Consider the following 14049-nt stretch of genomic DNA (forward strand, 5'->3'; position numbering starts at 1 on the left):
ACCCCGGTTTCTCCAAGTACAAAAGGAGGATGCTGATGACCTGCGTCGGGCTGGAATGCAACAGAAAGCCCAGACAGCAGAGGCTTAAACATGAGGAGGTTTGTGCTCTTGTAAAAGAAGAACAGTCTGCTGTCCAGGGCTGCGGCACAGGCTCATGACCTCCTGAGGCCCAGGAGCCATCACGCTCAGAACTGGCTTCCTGCGGCTGTGACCTGTGGACCCAGTTCTGGGTGAAAGCTCTGCTGTTGGTATTTTTAAGTATTAATAATGTTGAACAGGGAGCCCTGCATTTTCATTTTGCACCGGGCCCTGTGAATTACATAGCCAGTCTTGCTCACACTTGCTAGCTCTCTAGCCCACTGTCCGCTCTGTGACCAGGATACCCTTCGGCCCGCCTGTCCCTCCAGATTCCAGGCAGGAACTTGCTTGCTCGATAACCTCTACTACACGCCAGGGGCCCGCACTTAGGTCACGGCTGCTCCTGCCTGCAGAGGAACCTAGGAAACACCGTCTGTCACAGGCATATTGCCTCCCCCAACAAAATGAGTCAGCAAGAAAGAAGGGACCAATGGATATTAAGGACTATTAGAACTTGATACAAACATCGAATAAAAGAGATCACTGGTACAGTGAAACACATGCAAATTCAGTAGCTATAATGATTAAAAAGGTAGGATAAATTTAGCACAGACCATCAATATCATGAGAGAATTGAAAATTTTGAATATGATTAGGGAAAATAAAAAGATAAGGTAGATAATAATCTCAGAGTATTTCAATTATTTATATGCATGATGTGACAATTTTATAATTATACAATGAGAGTAGTTTTAGGTAAAATAGGTTAATAACAATTATTAATTGACCTCCTACAATATAAAAGATACTGTTTGAATAAGGAATTATAATCTAATAGAGAAATAAGACACCCTCGGAAGCAAAGGTAAGTTCCAAGTGAGTGACAGTAATACATAGTGCTATACTAGAAATGCTTCATGGTCCCATTATGTTAAGATATGTCTCACATTGGAAAGAGCTTCTGATATTACATTTCAAAGTCAGTAATGAAAGATTTCAGCCAAGTTTAGGACATTCAAAACAATCAGTCGAGTTTCCATCTGGATATCACTTACAGGGTTTGGCCATAGCAAGCATCTTTGAGGAGAAAATAGTTGACTTCTTTGTTCCATCTTTGCTGAAAAGGGCATTTCCTATCCAAAACTGCTTTAAAGACATGAAAGAAACTAATGACACTTAAAAACACAAAAATCAAAAATATCTGCATGAGGGAGACACCATAAGCGAAATCAAATGACAAACATGGAAAAATATTTGCATCTAATAGAAGAAGGGCTAATTTCTATAATATATAAAGTTCCTGTTAAAAGGTTAGGGAAAGAATGAAACAACAAAAAATTTTTGCAAGGGATATGAACAACCAATACATAGAAAAAGAAAAACGAATGGCTCTTAAACCTTTGAAAAGATGCTCAAACTCACTCCTCTTATTAAAGTTTACTAACACACTGTGCTTATGAGGCCGTGGAGAAACTGATGCCGCCCATTTCTGTTGGAAGTGGAAGTCGATGTGAGGGGTGGGGACGGGCGTGGCGTGTGCAGAAACCAGCAAAGACGCCAGTCCCAGGAGTAAGTATGGCCACAGGGTTCAGGGCACAGGCTGCGGAGACAGGCTGCCTGGGTTCAAATCTTGAAACTACCACTTGCCCTGGACCTTGGACCTTGGACAAAGTACTTTATCTTTCTGCACCTGCATTTTCCCAACTTCAAAATGGGGACAACAATACTACCTCCTCTGTATGGCTGATGTGAGGACCAAATGAGACAAGATGCATAAAGGGCTGTGCAGAACCTGAAATCCATTAGGTGTTCAAAGCTAGGTCTCTGTGTGAACATAAAACTTATAGATTATTTTCCATAAACTTATTTGTTATATTATTTGTTTCTGTAACCTCAGGTAAAGTACTCTATACAAAATCAGATTCATATTGATGGAGAAAAATTTTAAATTTCTCAATGTGATTTTTTTTTCGCTATTTGAGCACAAGTGCTTTTCAGAAATATGACCTATACAGTTCAAGCCCTTAATGCACATGGTTAAGTATTAGAAATCCTGAAAGGATAAAATTAGTTCTTTGTTTAGATGAAAGGCTGGTGAACTCAGGTTTGCATATGAGCTCTTTATCTTTCATTTATTCTTACAGTGAAATCTTAATACCAATATCAAATATAATATGGCAACAATTTAGCACACAAGTAATTACAAAATGATACAATGCTCCCTTGGAGAAAAATATCAAACTTCAACAAACCTAGTTTTTAAGCCCAAGAAAAACATAGAGAAAATATATGTAAAATATATAGGAAATAAAAATAATAAGCTAAAATGTTGACAATTCACATGCTGATTCACATGCTGATTCCTAAATGCATTAACTCAACACATTCTATGCATTTTCTGGTTCTCCCTAAATTCTTTACCTAGTTTTAACCCAGTTACATAATTTAAGTAATTTCAAAAAAGTTTGTCAGTGGTCTCAAAAACAAACAGGAAGCTCCATAGCCAAAGTTCTTTACTCACATCCCCTAATTGTATAAGTCACTCAACCTTTACATTCCAATATGATTATACCTTACTCTTTATATATAATTCAAATTTACTATGTCTACAATTAGGGAAGGGAAAGGAAAATGAGGAAACGATTTTAAAAGACTAAACTTTTTCACAGTTGGAGAAAAGCATGTCTTAACTTCTCTGGGGAAATGTTTTGACGTCACTGTTTGGGACAAGACTAAGGGCTTGGACCACAAGAAGTCAATTCTCAGGACATTTGTTTCCCTTCTTGTTCCTTCCTCTCCTTCACTCCTGCTTTCTATGCACAATAGCATGACCTAAGTGGAAGAGAAAACAGTCTGGGCTAAGAGCTAGTCTGATCCCAGTTCCACTTCCTACAAGCTGTTACCTGTAGCAAGTTCCTGAGCATCTTTGTATCAAGGGTCCTTCATCAAGATAAGAAACTACTGCATTCTTCCACAGGGTTATTTTTTCAATCAACTTTATTGGTGCATAACTTACATACCATAAATCATATCCATTCAAAATGTACAATTTGATTTACCTGATATATACACTTATGAATACACCACCACAGTCAAAATATGGAAGACAGGCCGGGCGAGGTGGCTCACGCCTGTAATCCTAGCACGCTGGGAGGCCGAGGCGGGCGGATTGCTTAAGGTCAGGAGTTCGAAACCAGCCTGAGCAAGAGCAAGACCCCATCTCTACCATAAATAGAAAGAAATTAATTGGCCAACTAATATATATATAGAAAAAATTAGCCGGGCATGGTGGCGCATGCCTGTAGTCCCAGCTAGTCGGGAGGCTGAGGCAGCAGGATTGCTTGAGCCCAGGAGTTTGAGGTTGCTGTGAGCTAGGCTAATGCCACGGCACTCACTCTAGCCTGGGCAACAAAGCGAGACTCTGTCTCAAAAAAAAAAAAAAAATAAAAAAATATGGAAGACAGTGTTGAAAATAGGTGGTATTGTCAGATTTGTTTTTTATCCATTCTGGTGAGTATGTGGTAGTATTTCATAGTGATTTTTATTTGCATTTTCCATTGACTAGTGATGTTGAGCATCTTTTCTTGTGCTCATTAGACATTTGTAAAGTATCTAATCTGATGCCCATTTTTAAAAATTGGGTTGTCTGTCTTATAAGTACTGAGTTTTAAGAGCATTTTATATATTCTAGATACAAACTTTTAGTTTTGCAAATATTCTCTCCCGATCTCTGGCTTGTCTTTTTTTTTGTTTGTTTTCTTTTTTCTTTTAAGATGTTTTTGTTGGGTTTTGGGTTTTTTTTGTTTTTTTTTTTTTTTGAGACAGAGTCTCGCTTTGTTGCCCAGACTAGAGTGAGTGCTGTGGCGTCACCCTAGCTCACAGCAACCTCAAACTCCTGGGCTCAAGCGATCCTCCTGCCTCAGCCTCCCGAGTAGCTGGGACTACAGGCATGCGCCACCATGCCCGGCTAATTTTTTCTATATATATTAGTTGACCAATTAATTTCTTTCTATTTATAGTAGAGATGGGGGTCTCGCTCTTGCTCAGGCTGGTTTCAAACTCCTGACCTCAAGCAATCCTCCCGCCTCGGCCTCCCAGAGTGCTAGGATTACAGGTGTCAGCCACCGCGCCCGGCCTGTTTATGTTTTCTTAACTGTGTCTTTTGGACATAGTTTTTTATGTTGGATGTGTTATTGGACAATGCTTTTTATGTTGTTGAAGTTCATTCTATTAATAATATTTCTTTTCTTTGTGCTTTTTGTGTTCTGTTTAATAAATCTTTTCCTAAACGAGTATCATAAGGATTTTTTCCTCTATTTTTTCTAATAGATGTTTTATAGTTTAAGATTCTGCATATAGGTTTATCTATGATCCATTGTAAATTAATTTCTGTGTATGATATGAGGTAAGAGTCAATGTACATTTTTTCCATATGTAAAGATCACTTCTTGAAAAGACTTTCCTCCCCATTGAATTGCCTCAGTTCCTTTGTCAAAAATCAACTGACTATACAGGTGTCTGTCTATTCCATTGATCTATATGCCAATCCTTTTGCTTATAGCACACTGTCTTCATTGTAAAACTTTATAGTAAGTCTTGAAATTAGCTAGTATAAGTCCTGCAACTTTGTTCTTTGTGTTTAAAATTACTTGGGTCATTTTAAGTCCTTTGTATCATTATAAATTTTAATATCAGTTTGTCAAGTAGTAGAGATTTTGATTGGAGTTTAATTGAATCTATAGATCTACAGATCAATTTTGAGAGAATTGTTATCTTAAAATTGTTGAGTCTTCCATTCCATGAAAATAATATATCTTTCCACTCATTTAGGCCTTTTAAAATTTATCTCAGCATTATCCTCTGGTTTTCAGTATACAGTGTACATATGTAATTAAATTTATTCCTAAATATTTTATTTTTGAACCTCATATAAATAGAATTGTTTTTGCATTTCATTTTAGAGCTGTTTGCTGCTAGAATGTATGAATATAATTGATTTTTCCATTTTAACCTTATATATTTTACCATATTCACTTATTACTTCTAGTTGTTTTGTAGGCCTCAGGATTTCCTAAGTAAACAATCATATTATTAAATTTTGCTTCCTCCTTTCTAATCTTTATCATTTGATTTCTTTTTCTTCCTTTCTTGCAATGGCTAGAACTTCCAATTTAATGTTGAGTAGAAGTGGTAAAAATGAGCACATTTGCCTTTCTTCTGAGTTCAGTAGGATATCATTTAATATTTCACTGTTAAGTATCATGCCACTGTAGGTTTTTCATAGATGTTCTTTATGAGTGTGAAGAAGTTGTTTATATTCTAAGTTTGGTGAGAATTTTTCTTATGAACAGATATTGAATTTTGTCATATTTTTTCTCTACATATGAAAATGATCATATATGGCTTTTCCCCTTTATTCTGTTAACATGGTGAGTTACATTGATTTTTTGAATGTTAAACCAACTTGAATTCCTGGGATAATCTAATTAGTTATAATGTATTATCTTTAAAAAATGGTTTTACATATTGTTGAAGTTGATTTGCTAATATTTTGTTAAGGATTTTTACATCTATGTTCATGAGAGATATTAGTCTATAATTTCCTTTTTGTAAAACTGGTGTCAGGTTTTGATATTAAAATCTTGCTAGCCTCATAAAATGAATTTTAAAGTGTTCCCTTATTTTCTATTTTCTAAAAACAGTTTATAAAAATTTTATTTCTACCTTATAGTTTGATAGAATGTAGCAGTGAAATCACGTGAGTCTGGAGTTTTCTTTGTGGGTAGGTTTTGGCATATTTATAGAGTAACTATAGTTAAATAGTTATAGAGCTATACATATTTTCTATCTTACCTTGGGTCACTTTTGGTATGCTGTATTTTTCAAAGGACTTTTCCAGTTTTTCACAGTTATCAAATTTGTTGGCATCAAGGTGTCTGTAATATTCTCTTATTATCCCTTTAATATATGTAGGGCTTTTAGTGATAATTCTCATTCAATCATATTGATGATTTGCATTCTTTCTCTTTTTTGCCTTTATCATCATAGCTCAGGGTTTACCTATTTTGTTGAAATTTTCAAAGAGCAAGCTATCAGTTTTTTTAATTTCCTCTGTTGGTTGTCTCTCTTCTATTTCATTGATTTCTGCTCCTCTCTGCTTTCTTTCCTTCTACGCATGTTTGCTTTATTTTCCCTGGCTTCTCGCAGTGAGAATTTGCACAATTAAATTTAGGCTTTTCTTCTTTCCCCATATTAGCATTTAAAGCTGTAAACTTCTCTCTAAACATTCTTTTCATTGCATCCTACAAATTTTGATACGTTGCATTTTCATTATTATTTAGTAGAAAATATTTTCTAACTTTTCTTGGTTTCTGTTTTGGCCCATGGAAACATGCTCCATATGGTTGCAATCTTTTTAAATTTATTAAGATTGGTTTTATGGCGTAGTATAAAGTTTATTTTGATGAATATACTGTGTGTACTTGAAAACAATGTATGTTCTTCAGTCATTGGGTGTTGCATTCTATAAAACTCAATTAGATTAAGATGATTAATAATATTTTTCAGATTATCTGTGCCTTTACTGGCATTTTGTCTAGTGGTTCTAGCAATTGCTGTGTAAAGAATGTTAAAATACCCTACAATAATAGTGATATTGTCCAATCAAATATTGTTTCATTTACTTTGAGTCTCTTTTGTAGGCACTTACACATTTATGATTGTTACATCTTTCTGATTAATTCTTCCTTTTTCATTATGTGATGTTTCTTTTTATCTCTGGTATTATAATACTCCGAAAGTCTATTTTATCTAATCTTAATATAGCTGCTTCAGTCTCCTTAGGCTTATTGTTTATGTGTCTTTTTTCATCCAATTATTAATATTTTCAGCCTTTCTGTGTCTTCATGTTTAATGTGTCTCCCTTGTAGGCAGCGTATAGCAGGATCTCACCTCTTTTCTATTCGGATGGTCTATGAGCATCCATGAGCATGATGAGCATTTCTATGGTTGTTGATACAGGTGGATTTAGGTCTGTTATTCTGTTATTTGTTTTACATTTGTCTCCTCTGCTCTTAGTCCCTCTTGTTCCCCTTTCCTATATTCCTGTGGATTGTGTGAATAATTTTCATAATTTCATTTCAATTTACTATTGGCCTTTTAGCCTTTTTGCATTATTGCTTAGAAGTCCCCCTAGGGATTGCAATATAAACCCTTAACCTCTCGCAGTCTACTCACACTTGCACTGGTCCATCTACCCTCCCCTGCCTCCACCAACCACCTCCACCACCAGCACCCCTTATGCAATGGCTGCCACACACTCATCTATACGATATAAAACCTAAGCCAATGTTATGCTATTTGCTTTGTACAGTCATATATATTTTAAAGGAATTAAGATGGAAAATGATCTTTTATGCTTACCCCAAAATTTATAATTTTGTATGCATTTTATTCTTTTTAAAATATCACTTCCCTTCAAGTCTGTAGAACTTCCTTCAGCTTCTTAAAGTCCAGGTCTTACGATGATGAATTCTCTTAGTTTTCCTTTCTCTAAAAATGTCTTCATTTTGCTTTCTTTCTTGAAGGGTATTTTTGCTAGATATTGAATTCTAAGTTGATACTTTTTCTTCAAGCACCTCAAAGATTTTATTCTACCGTCTTCTGACTTCTATAGTTTCTGCTGAGAAGTCCACAATCATTCAAATCATGTTCCCCTGTATAGAATGGGTCATTTGCCTCTGGCTGCTTTCAAGATTTCTCCTTGTTTTTTGGTTTTCAGCAGTTTGACTAAGTCTAAGTTAGAATTTCTCCCAATATTTCCTATCTTCTTATATATTAGAAGCACTTTTTTTTTTACCCCATCAAGCATAATAGCTACTTTAAAGTTTTCAGCTGATAGTTGCAATATTTCAGTCATCTCAGACTGACCTCTTTTGATTTTCTTCCTTGTTGACAGTAGGTCACATTTTTCCTGATCATTCATATTTTGAGTAGTTTTGAATTGTATCCTGAGCACTGTGGATGTTTTAGTCAAGACTCTATATTCTATTGTATTCATCCCAAGATTGTTGATATTTTGTTTCAATAAGAAATTGACTAAAGAAAAAGAAGAAGAAGAAATTGATTCACTTAGACTCAAATTACCAACTCTCTCCTGTAGTGAGTAGCAATTCAAATCTCAGCTTAATACTCTAAACCTCAACTGCAAGCTGCTTTAAATCTACCTTGTGCATATGTGGCTCATGGGTCAGCTAGAGACTTGGGCAGAGTTCAGACACAGAATTTAGGTCACCCTTTCTCTGGCTCTGTCTCCTCCGGGAGTCCTCCCTCACTCTCAAGTCTGCGATTGCCCCAGGCTCCGGCCCCTGAATCCTCAGACCAGAATATGGTGGTCTTTCTATTGGAGTTTTCGCCACCCACTGTTTGTCTAGGTGTTTGTCTAGGCATTGTTTGTCTAGGTGTTTTGTGACCATGGTCTGCCCTCGGGCCATGCCTCCTTTGTTGATTCCCTAGATCCCTTATAGTTGCTTTTGTGGGAGGGTTGGTCTGTTCGGAGTCTACTCTACCATGCCACTAGGTGTGTGCCTCCTTCACACGGTATCTGCCCACCTAGTTAAGAGTCCTCAGCCACAGGCTGGCGTCCCTGACTCCTGATAGGCTTATCAACAGGGTAAATGTGATTGTATCTAGAAAACTTATTTTGGCATGTTAAATGTACTGTCAGGAATAAGGAAGCATTTAAATATATGTAGAAACTGGCCAGTTTCCAAAAATGCAAATATGGCCCCCAAAATATTAAGAAAATATATTAAATTCTTACAGAACCAGAAGAAATATGATGAGTGGGGGGTGGGGGGATGAGCCTTCAGTGTTAGGTGATAGGACAGCCATCTGGTCATTTCACTGATGATCACAATTTATTTTATCTGTGGATCTACAGTGGAAAGTTATAGGGTTTTCATTGTGATTGGAAATGAGAAAATGTACATCTCTGGTTTCTGGCAAATCTGTAGGTGGTACGATACTTGAATTGCATGTGTATAGTCCCTAAGAATAATTTTACATAACAAGATTTAGGCAAATCCTTTAAAGGACAGCAAGCATCCACATGCCTCAGAGCACTTTGACGTGCTTTTTAACTATAAAAGAACGTTTATATATTTTTAATTGTAAAGAAAGTTCAAAAACCGCTTTAAAGATGGGCATTGTTTGTCTAGTTAACAAACATGATAGCAGATCCAAGTAGCAAAACAAACTATAAAACTGGGCACCTAGCCCCAGAAAAGATCCTTTCTCAAATTGCTAAACTGGTGTTGCTAAATCAAGCGGTTCTTGCCTAAGAAATTTCACAGGTGTTCATTTGCATGTATGAAATTCCTCCTGTTGCATGAGTTTTTAAACAAGTTGCTTGAGTCAGGTTTCAAGTCTAATTGGTGAACATTGGTATCTGACTATCCATCCTCCTCGTAGCAGAGATAGTAATTTTTCAAAATTTCCAGCCATTCCTAGAGATTAAAGAGTTAGAAAATAGAAAGGCAAAATTTAAACTACAAGCTGCTAGTCCAAGCCTGTATCATCAAATGCCCAGGCTTATAAAATGTCTTCTTTTTTTTTTTTTTTTTTTTGTTGCCCAGGCTAGAGTGAGTGCTGTGGCATCAGCCTGGCTCACAGCAACCTCAAACTCCTGGGCTCAGTGATCCTACTGCCTCAGCCTCCTGAGTAGCTGGGACTACAGGCATGTGCCACCATGCCCGGCTAATTTTTTGTATATATATATTTTTAGTTGGCCAATTAATTTCTTTCTATTTTTAGTAGAGACGGGGTCTCCCTCAGGCTGGTTTCGAACTCCTGACCTTGAGCAATCCGCCCGTCTCGGCCTCCCAAAGTGCTAGGATTACAGGCGTGAGCCACCGCGCCCGGCCTAAAATGTCTTCTTATTTAATATCCTGGCCTCAGCTGTCCTCCCCAAGCAATGTACACAGCATATAGTGACTGGAAGCCTCATCTTCCAAACCCTTCCTTCACCGTGGTTTCCCACCCTGAACTTTTCAAATCCCACCCTTCTGCCTGGCATTTCAGGCCTTCCGTTAGAGCAGTGGTCCCCAACCTTTTTTTGGCACCAGGGGCCAGTTTCGTGGAAGACAATTTTTCATGAGCGTGGGGTGGGGAGCGCGGCGCCAGCCCGGGGAAGTGCTCCGAGATGGGGGGCAGCTGTAAACACAGAGGACGCTGCGCGGGTTGGCCTGACGCTCACCTCCTGCTGTGTGGCCCAGTTCCTAGCCAGCCACAGCCCAGGGCGTGGGGACCACAGACTGAGAGAACATCTATTTGTTCTTGGGGCCACTGTCATGGTTCCCCGATGTGGCCCTAGCAGGCCTGCACTGACGCATGTCAGGCCAGCCAGCCCCCACCTGCCCCCGCCTGCTCGCCCCCTATTGCAGCCGCCACACTCGAGAACACCGAGACACGCCTGGGCCTCGGCTCCCTGCAGGTCCCCGCCTGGAACGTCCACACAGACACCTTCTCAGCACAGCTTCTCAGCACACAGACACCGCATCTCAAGAATCACGACCCCTACAGCATCATGGACCCCACCCCCTCCCGTCCTCCCTACCCCACTTTTTAATGTCTTTATTGTTTTTTCATATTTTCTTTTCCCCTAGTAGACTGTAATGCCATTGAGAGCAAGAAATGGGTCTCATTCATCTTTCTGTTCCCCAGCACGAAAAACTTCCTGGCACATGTTAAATGTTCATTATGTGCCTATTGGTTTAATTAGTCAAAGAACAAAGAAATAAACGAACGTCTACTCTTTAATTCAACCAAGAAAAAACATGGCAGTGGTCTTTTGCATGGAATTCATCTACGTACACCTCAGCTTTATGTGAAACTTTCTCCAAACTAGAATCGCTCATCTTCTCTCTATCACTTCCTTCAAACTTCAAAGGCTCCACCATTTAACCCTTTCTCTCTGATTCTTCTTTTCTGCTATTTCTAAATTCCACACTCCTCATACCCAGGCTCCTCACACTTCCACAGATTCAAAAAGCAAATGTTACTATGTCTAAAGAGAGATAGACTCCAAGTGGATGTCAACACCCCACTCTCAGCATTGGACAGATCATCTAGACAGAAAAATTAGCAAATAAACATTGGATTGAAACTGGACTGTAGACCAAATGGACCTAACAGACATGAAGAGGAGGAGTAAGACCTTGTGTTTCTTTTCTTTTACGCACTTCCTTAGTTCCTTCTTTGTTCCAGGTACTATAACTAGACAAGGAGGGCTTTTGTTATTTATTGCTAATTCATTTAATTTTCACAGCAATTTCCTGAGTTGAACATTAATACCCACGTTCTGATAGATGAGAAGAGTAACTTGCCCAAGGTCACCAGGGTCACAGGAGACAAAGTTGGTATTTGGACATGAGGCACCGTATTCTGAAGACTTGCTGTTTTTCTCCATCCCAGCATGGGGGATTGGGGCAAATATTCTAGGCTGGACACTTGCTTTATGTTCTTTCTGTAATAAATCTGTAATTTTTACAGACATGACATATTTCTAAAACCACAGAATAGATCCATTAAAATGAGTGTTTTTCACAGAGGAGCTATATCTTTCATCAGAGACAAAGACAAACTCCTGGCTTTACATTAAAACTCCATATTTGCAAAAGTAATTTTATTACCCAAGACCATTTTCCTGTGTTTTTAAACTGTAAAATCCCAAAGCACAGTGAGTACAGAAGGAAGGTAGTTAAGGGGCTGCACCAAGGAATGAAATCATAACATCATAGGCTTAACACAGCCTGCCAAATTCATTAAAAAAAAAAAAAAAAAACATATTCAGGTCTTAGATCCTTTGACAAAAACAACTCTTATTTTCAAGAATAGGAATGGTTGGGGGTTTTTATGTCTTCTTACAAGAAATTTCCATCCATCGGCTTTAAATTTTACTTTTCATTCAAAAGCACAGCATGTTTTTATATTAAAAGCTTCCTAGGAAAATGAGATTCATTTTCTCACAGTCTGAATCATGGTTTTACTCTGACTGGGTAAACAGCACACATCCCCAGACTCTTGCTAGAAGGAGCCACTGAAACCTCTTTTTAGATCAAAAGGAAATGATCGGTAAATAGCTTCTTTGATTTTGAGTTCTTCTGTAGGAAATGGAAAAACAGAGAAATTACAGCTCTAAATATCAGCGTCAGATTCAAATAAAGACTTTGCGGGAAAATAAGAATTGGCTCCCTCAGCCCAGACTCGGGTTTTGAGGGGCTTGATGTTTTCCTGGTTCTGGAGGCTTCCTATCTATAAGAAAAATAAAGCACACTTACAGATACAAATTTAATCGTAAACAGAAACGTTTATCAAGAACAAAAAACAAAATTATAAATCACAAATTTAATAAACCTGACAAATACAACAAACAAAATTTTCCCGCAAAAAATTACATACCATTTTTATTAACTCCTGATACATTTCTCTAATGCTCTTTTTTTTCTATATTTTTTGGCTGCATACCCTTTTAAAACACTTCTTCCTAAAATTAAATGTTTTAAATTATTTTCTATATAGAATAACACTTAACTGTTTTTTTTCTTTTAACTTGGTTAAGATTTGGGGGTCCTTTCAACATTAATAGTTTAGAATAATTTATTCCAACTTCTCAACTTATTATTGGTAATGCCGTATAAATTTTTAGGATTGTTGTCAAATTTGGAAAAATCTCTATCAAGTGTCTTTCATACAGGAGCTGTGAAATCTGGGAAAATGTCTACAGAATACCTTCTGGCTCCATATACTTCAAACCCTGTTCCTGCACTGCGCACACACTGCCAGCATCGGCCTCTGTAAAAAGTGCTGTTACATACATAGCACATGTCCCAACCCAGGTGAGCAGGCACAGTGGCCAGGAGAAATGCCCCTGGAAGCCCCCCACTTCTGCCTCCAGAACTATGGGAAATGCATTTCTGTTGTTTATAAGCCACACAGGTTATGATATTTTGTTAGAGCAAACTGAATGGACTAAGACCCCCACTAAACCCAAACTAAACATATCCATAAGTTGACTTTTCCTTAGCCTAGTCCCAGAACCCCCACGGCCATTCCAGGGCCATCCAATAAGAAGGGAAGTCAGTAAGGAAAGAGACATACTAGCACTCTGGGAGGCCGAGGTGGGAGGATCTCTCTAAGTCAGGAGTTCAAGACCAGCCTGAGCAAAAGGGAGACTCCGTCTCTACTAAAAATAGAAAGAAATTAGACGGACAACTAAAAATATATAAAAAAAATTAGCCAGGCATGGTGGCACATGCCTGTAGTCCCAGCTACTTGGGAGGCTGAGGCAGAAGGATTGCTTGAGCCCAGGAGTTTGAGGTTGCTGTGAGCTAAGCTGATGCCATGGCACTCTAGCCCAAGAAACAGAGTGAGACTCTGTCTCAAAAAAAAAAAACAAAAAACAAAAAAACAAGAGAGAGACATAGTTATAGTTATAGTTAAAAGTTATAGTTATAGTTAAAACATTTTTTGCAAATTTTACCAAGCCCCATGACCATGTGAATTCATTTTGACCCTTCATAAAACCTTAGCCTGGGCTTAACCAGAGCTCAAACTGTGTGTGCTTCACAGTGACAGCCACCTCTGTACTTCCTGTTTTTATTTTTATTTTTTTAAGGTTTTTGAGACAGAGTCTTACTCTGTTGGCTGGGCTAGAGTGCCGTGACATCAGCCTAGCTCACAGCAACCTCAAACTCCTGGCCTCAAGCAATCCTCCTGCATCAGCCTCCCGACTAGCTGGACTACAGGCATGCGCCACCATGCCCGGCTAATTTTTTTCCCCCATTTTTAGTTATCTGGCTAATTTCTTTTTTTTTTAATTTTCAGTAGAGACGGGGTTCTTGCTCTTGCTCAGGCTGGTCTCGAACTCCTGAGCTCAAGCATTCCTCTCGCCTCGGCCTCCCAGAGTGCTGG

Source organism: Microcebus murinus, chromosome 5, assembly GCF_040939455.1.
Source record: "Microcebus murinus isolate Inina chromosome 5, M.murinus_Inina_mat1.0, whole genome shotgun sequence".
Classification (NCBI taxonomy): domain Eukaryota; kingdom Metazoa; phylum Chordata; class Mammalia; order Primates; family Cheirogaleidae; genus Microcebus; species Microcebus murinus.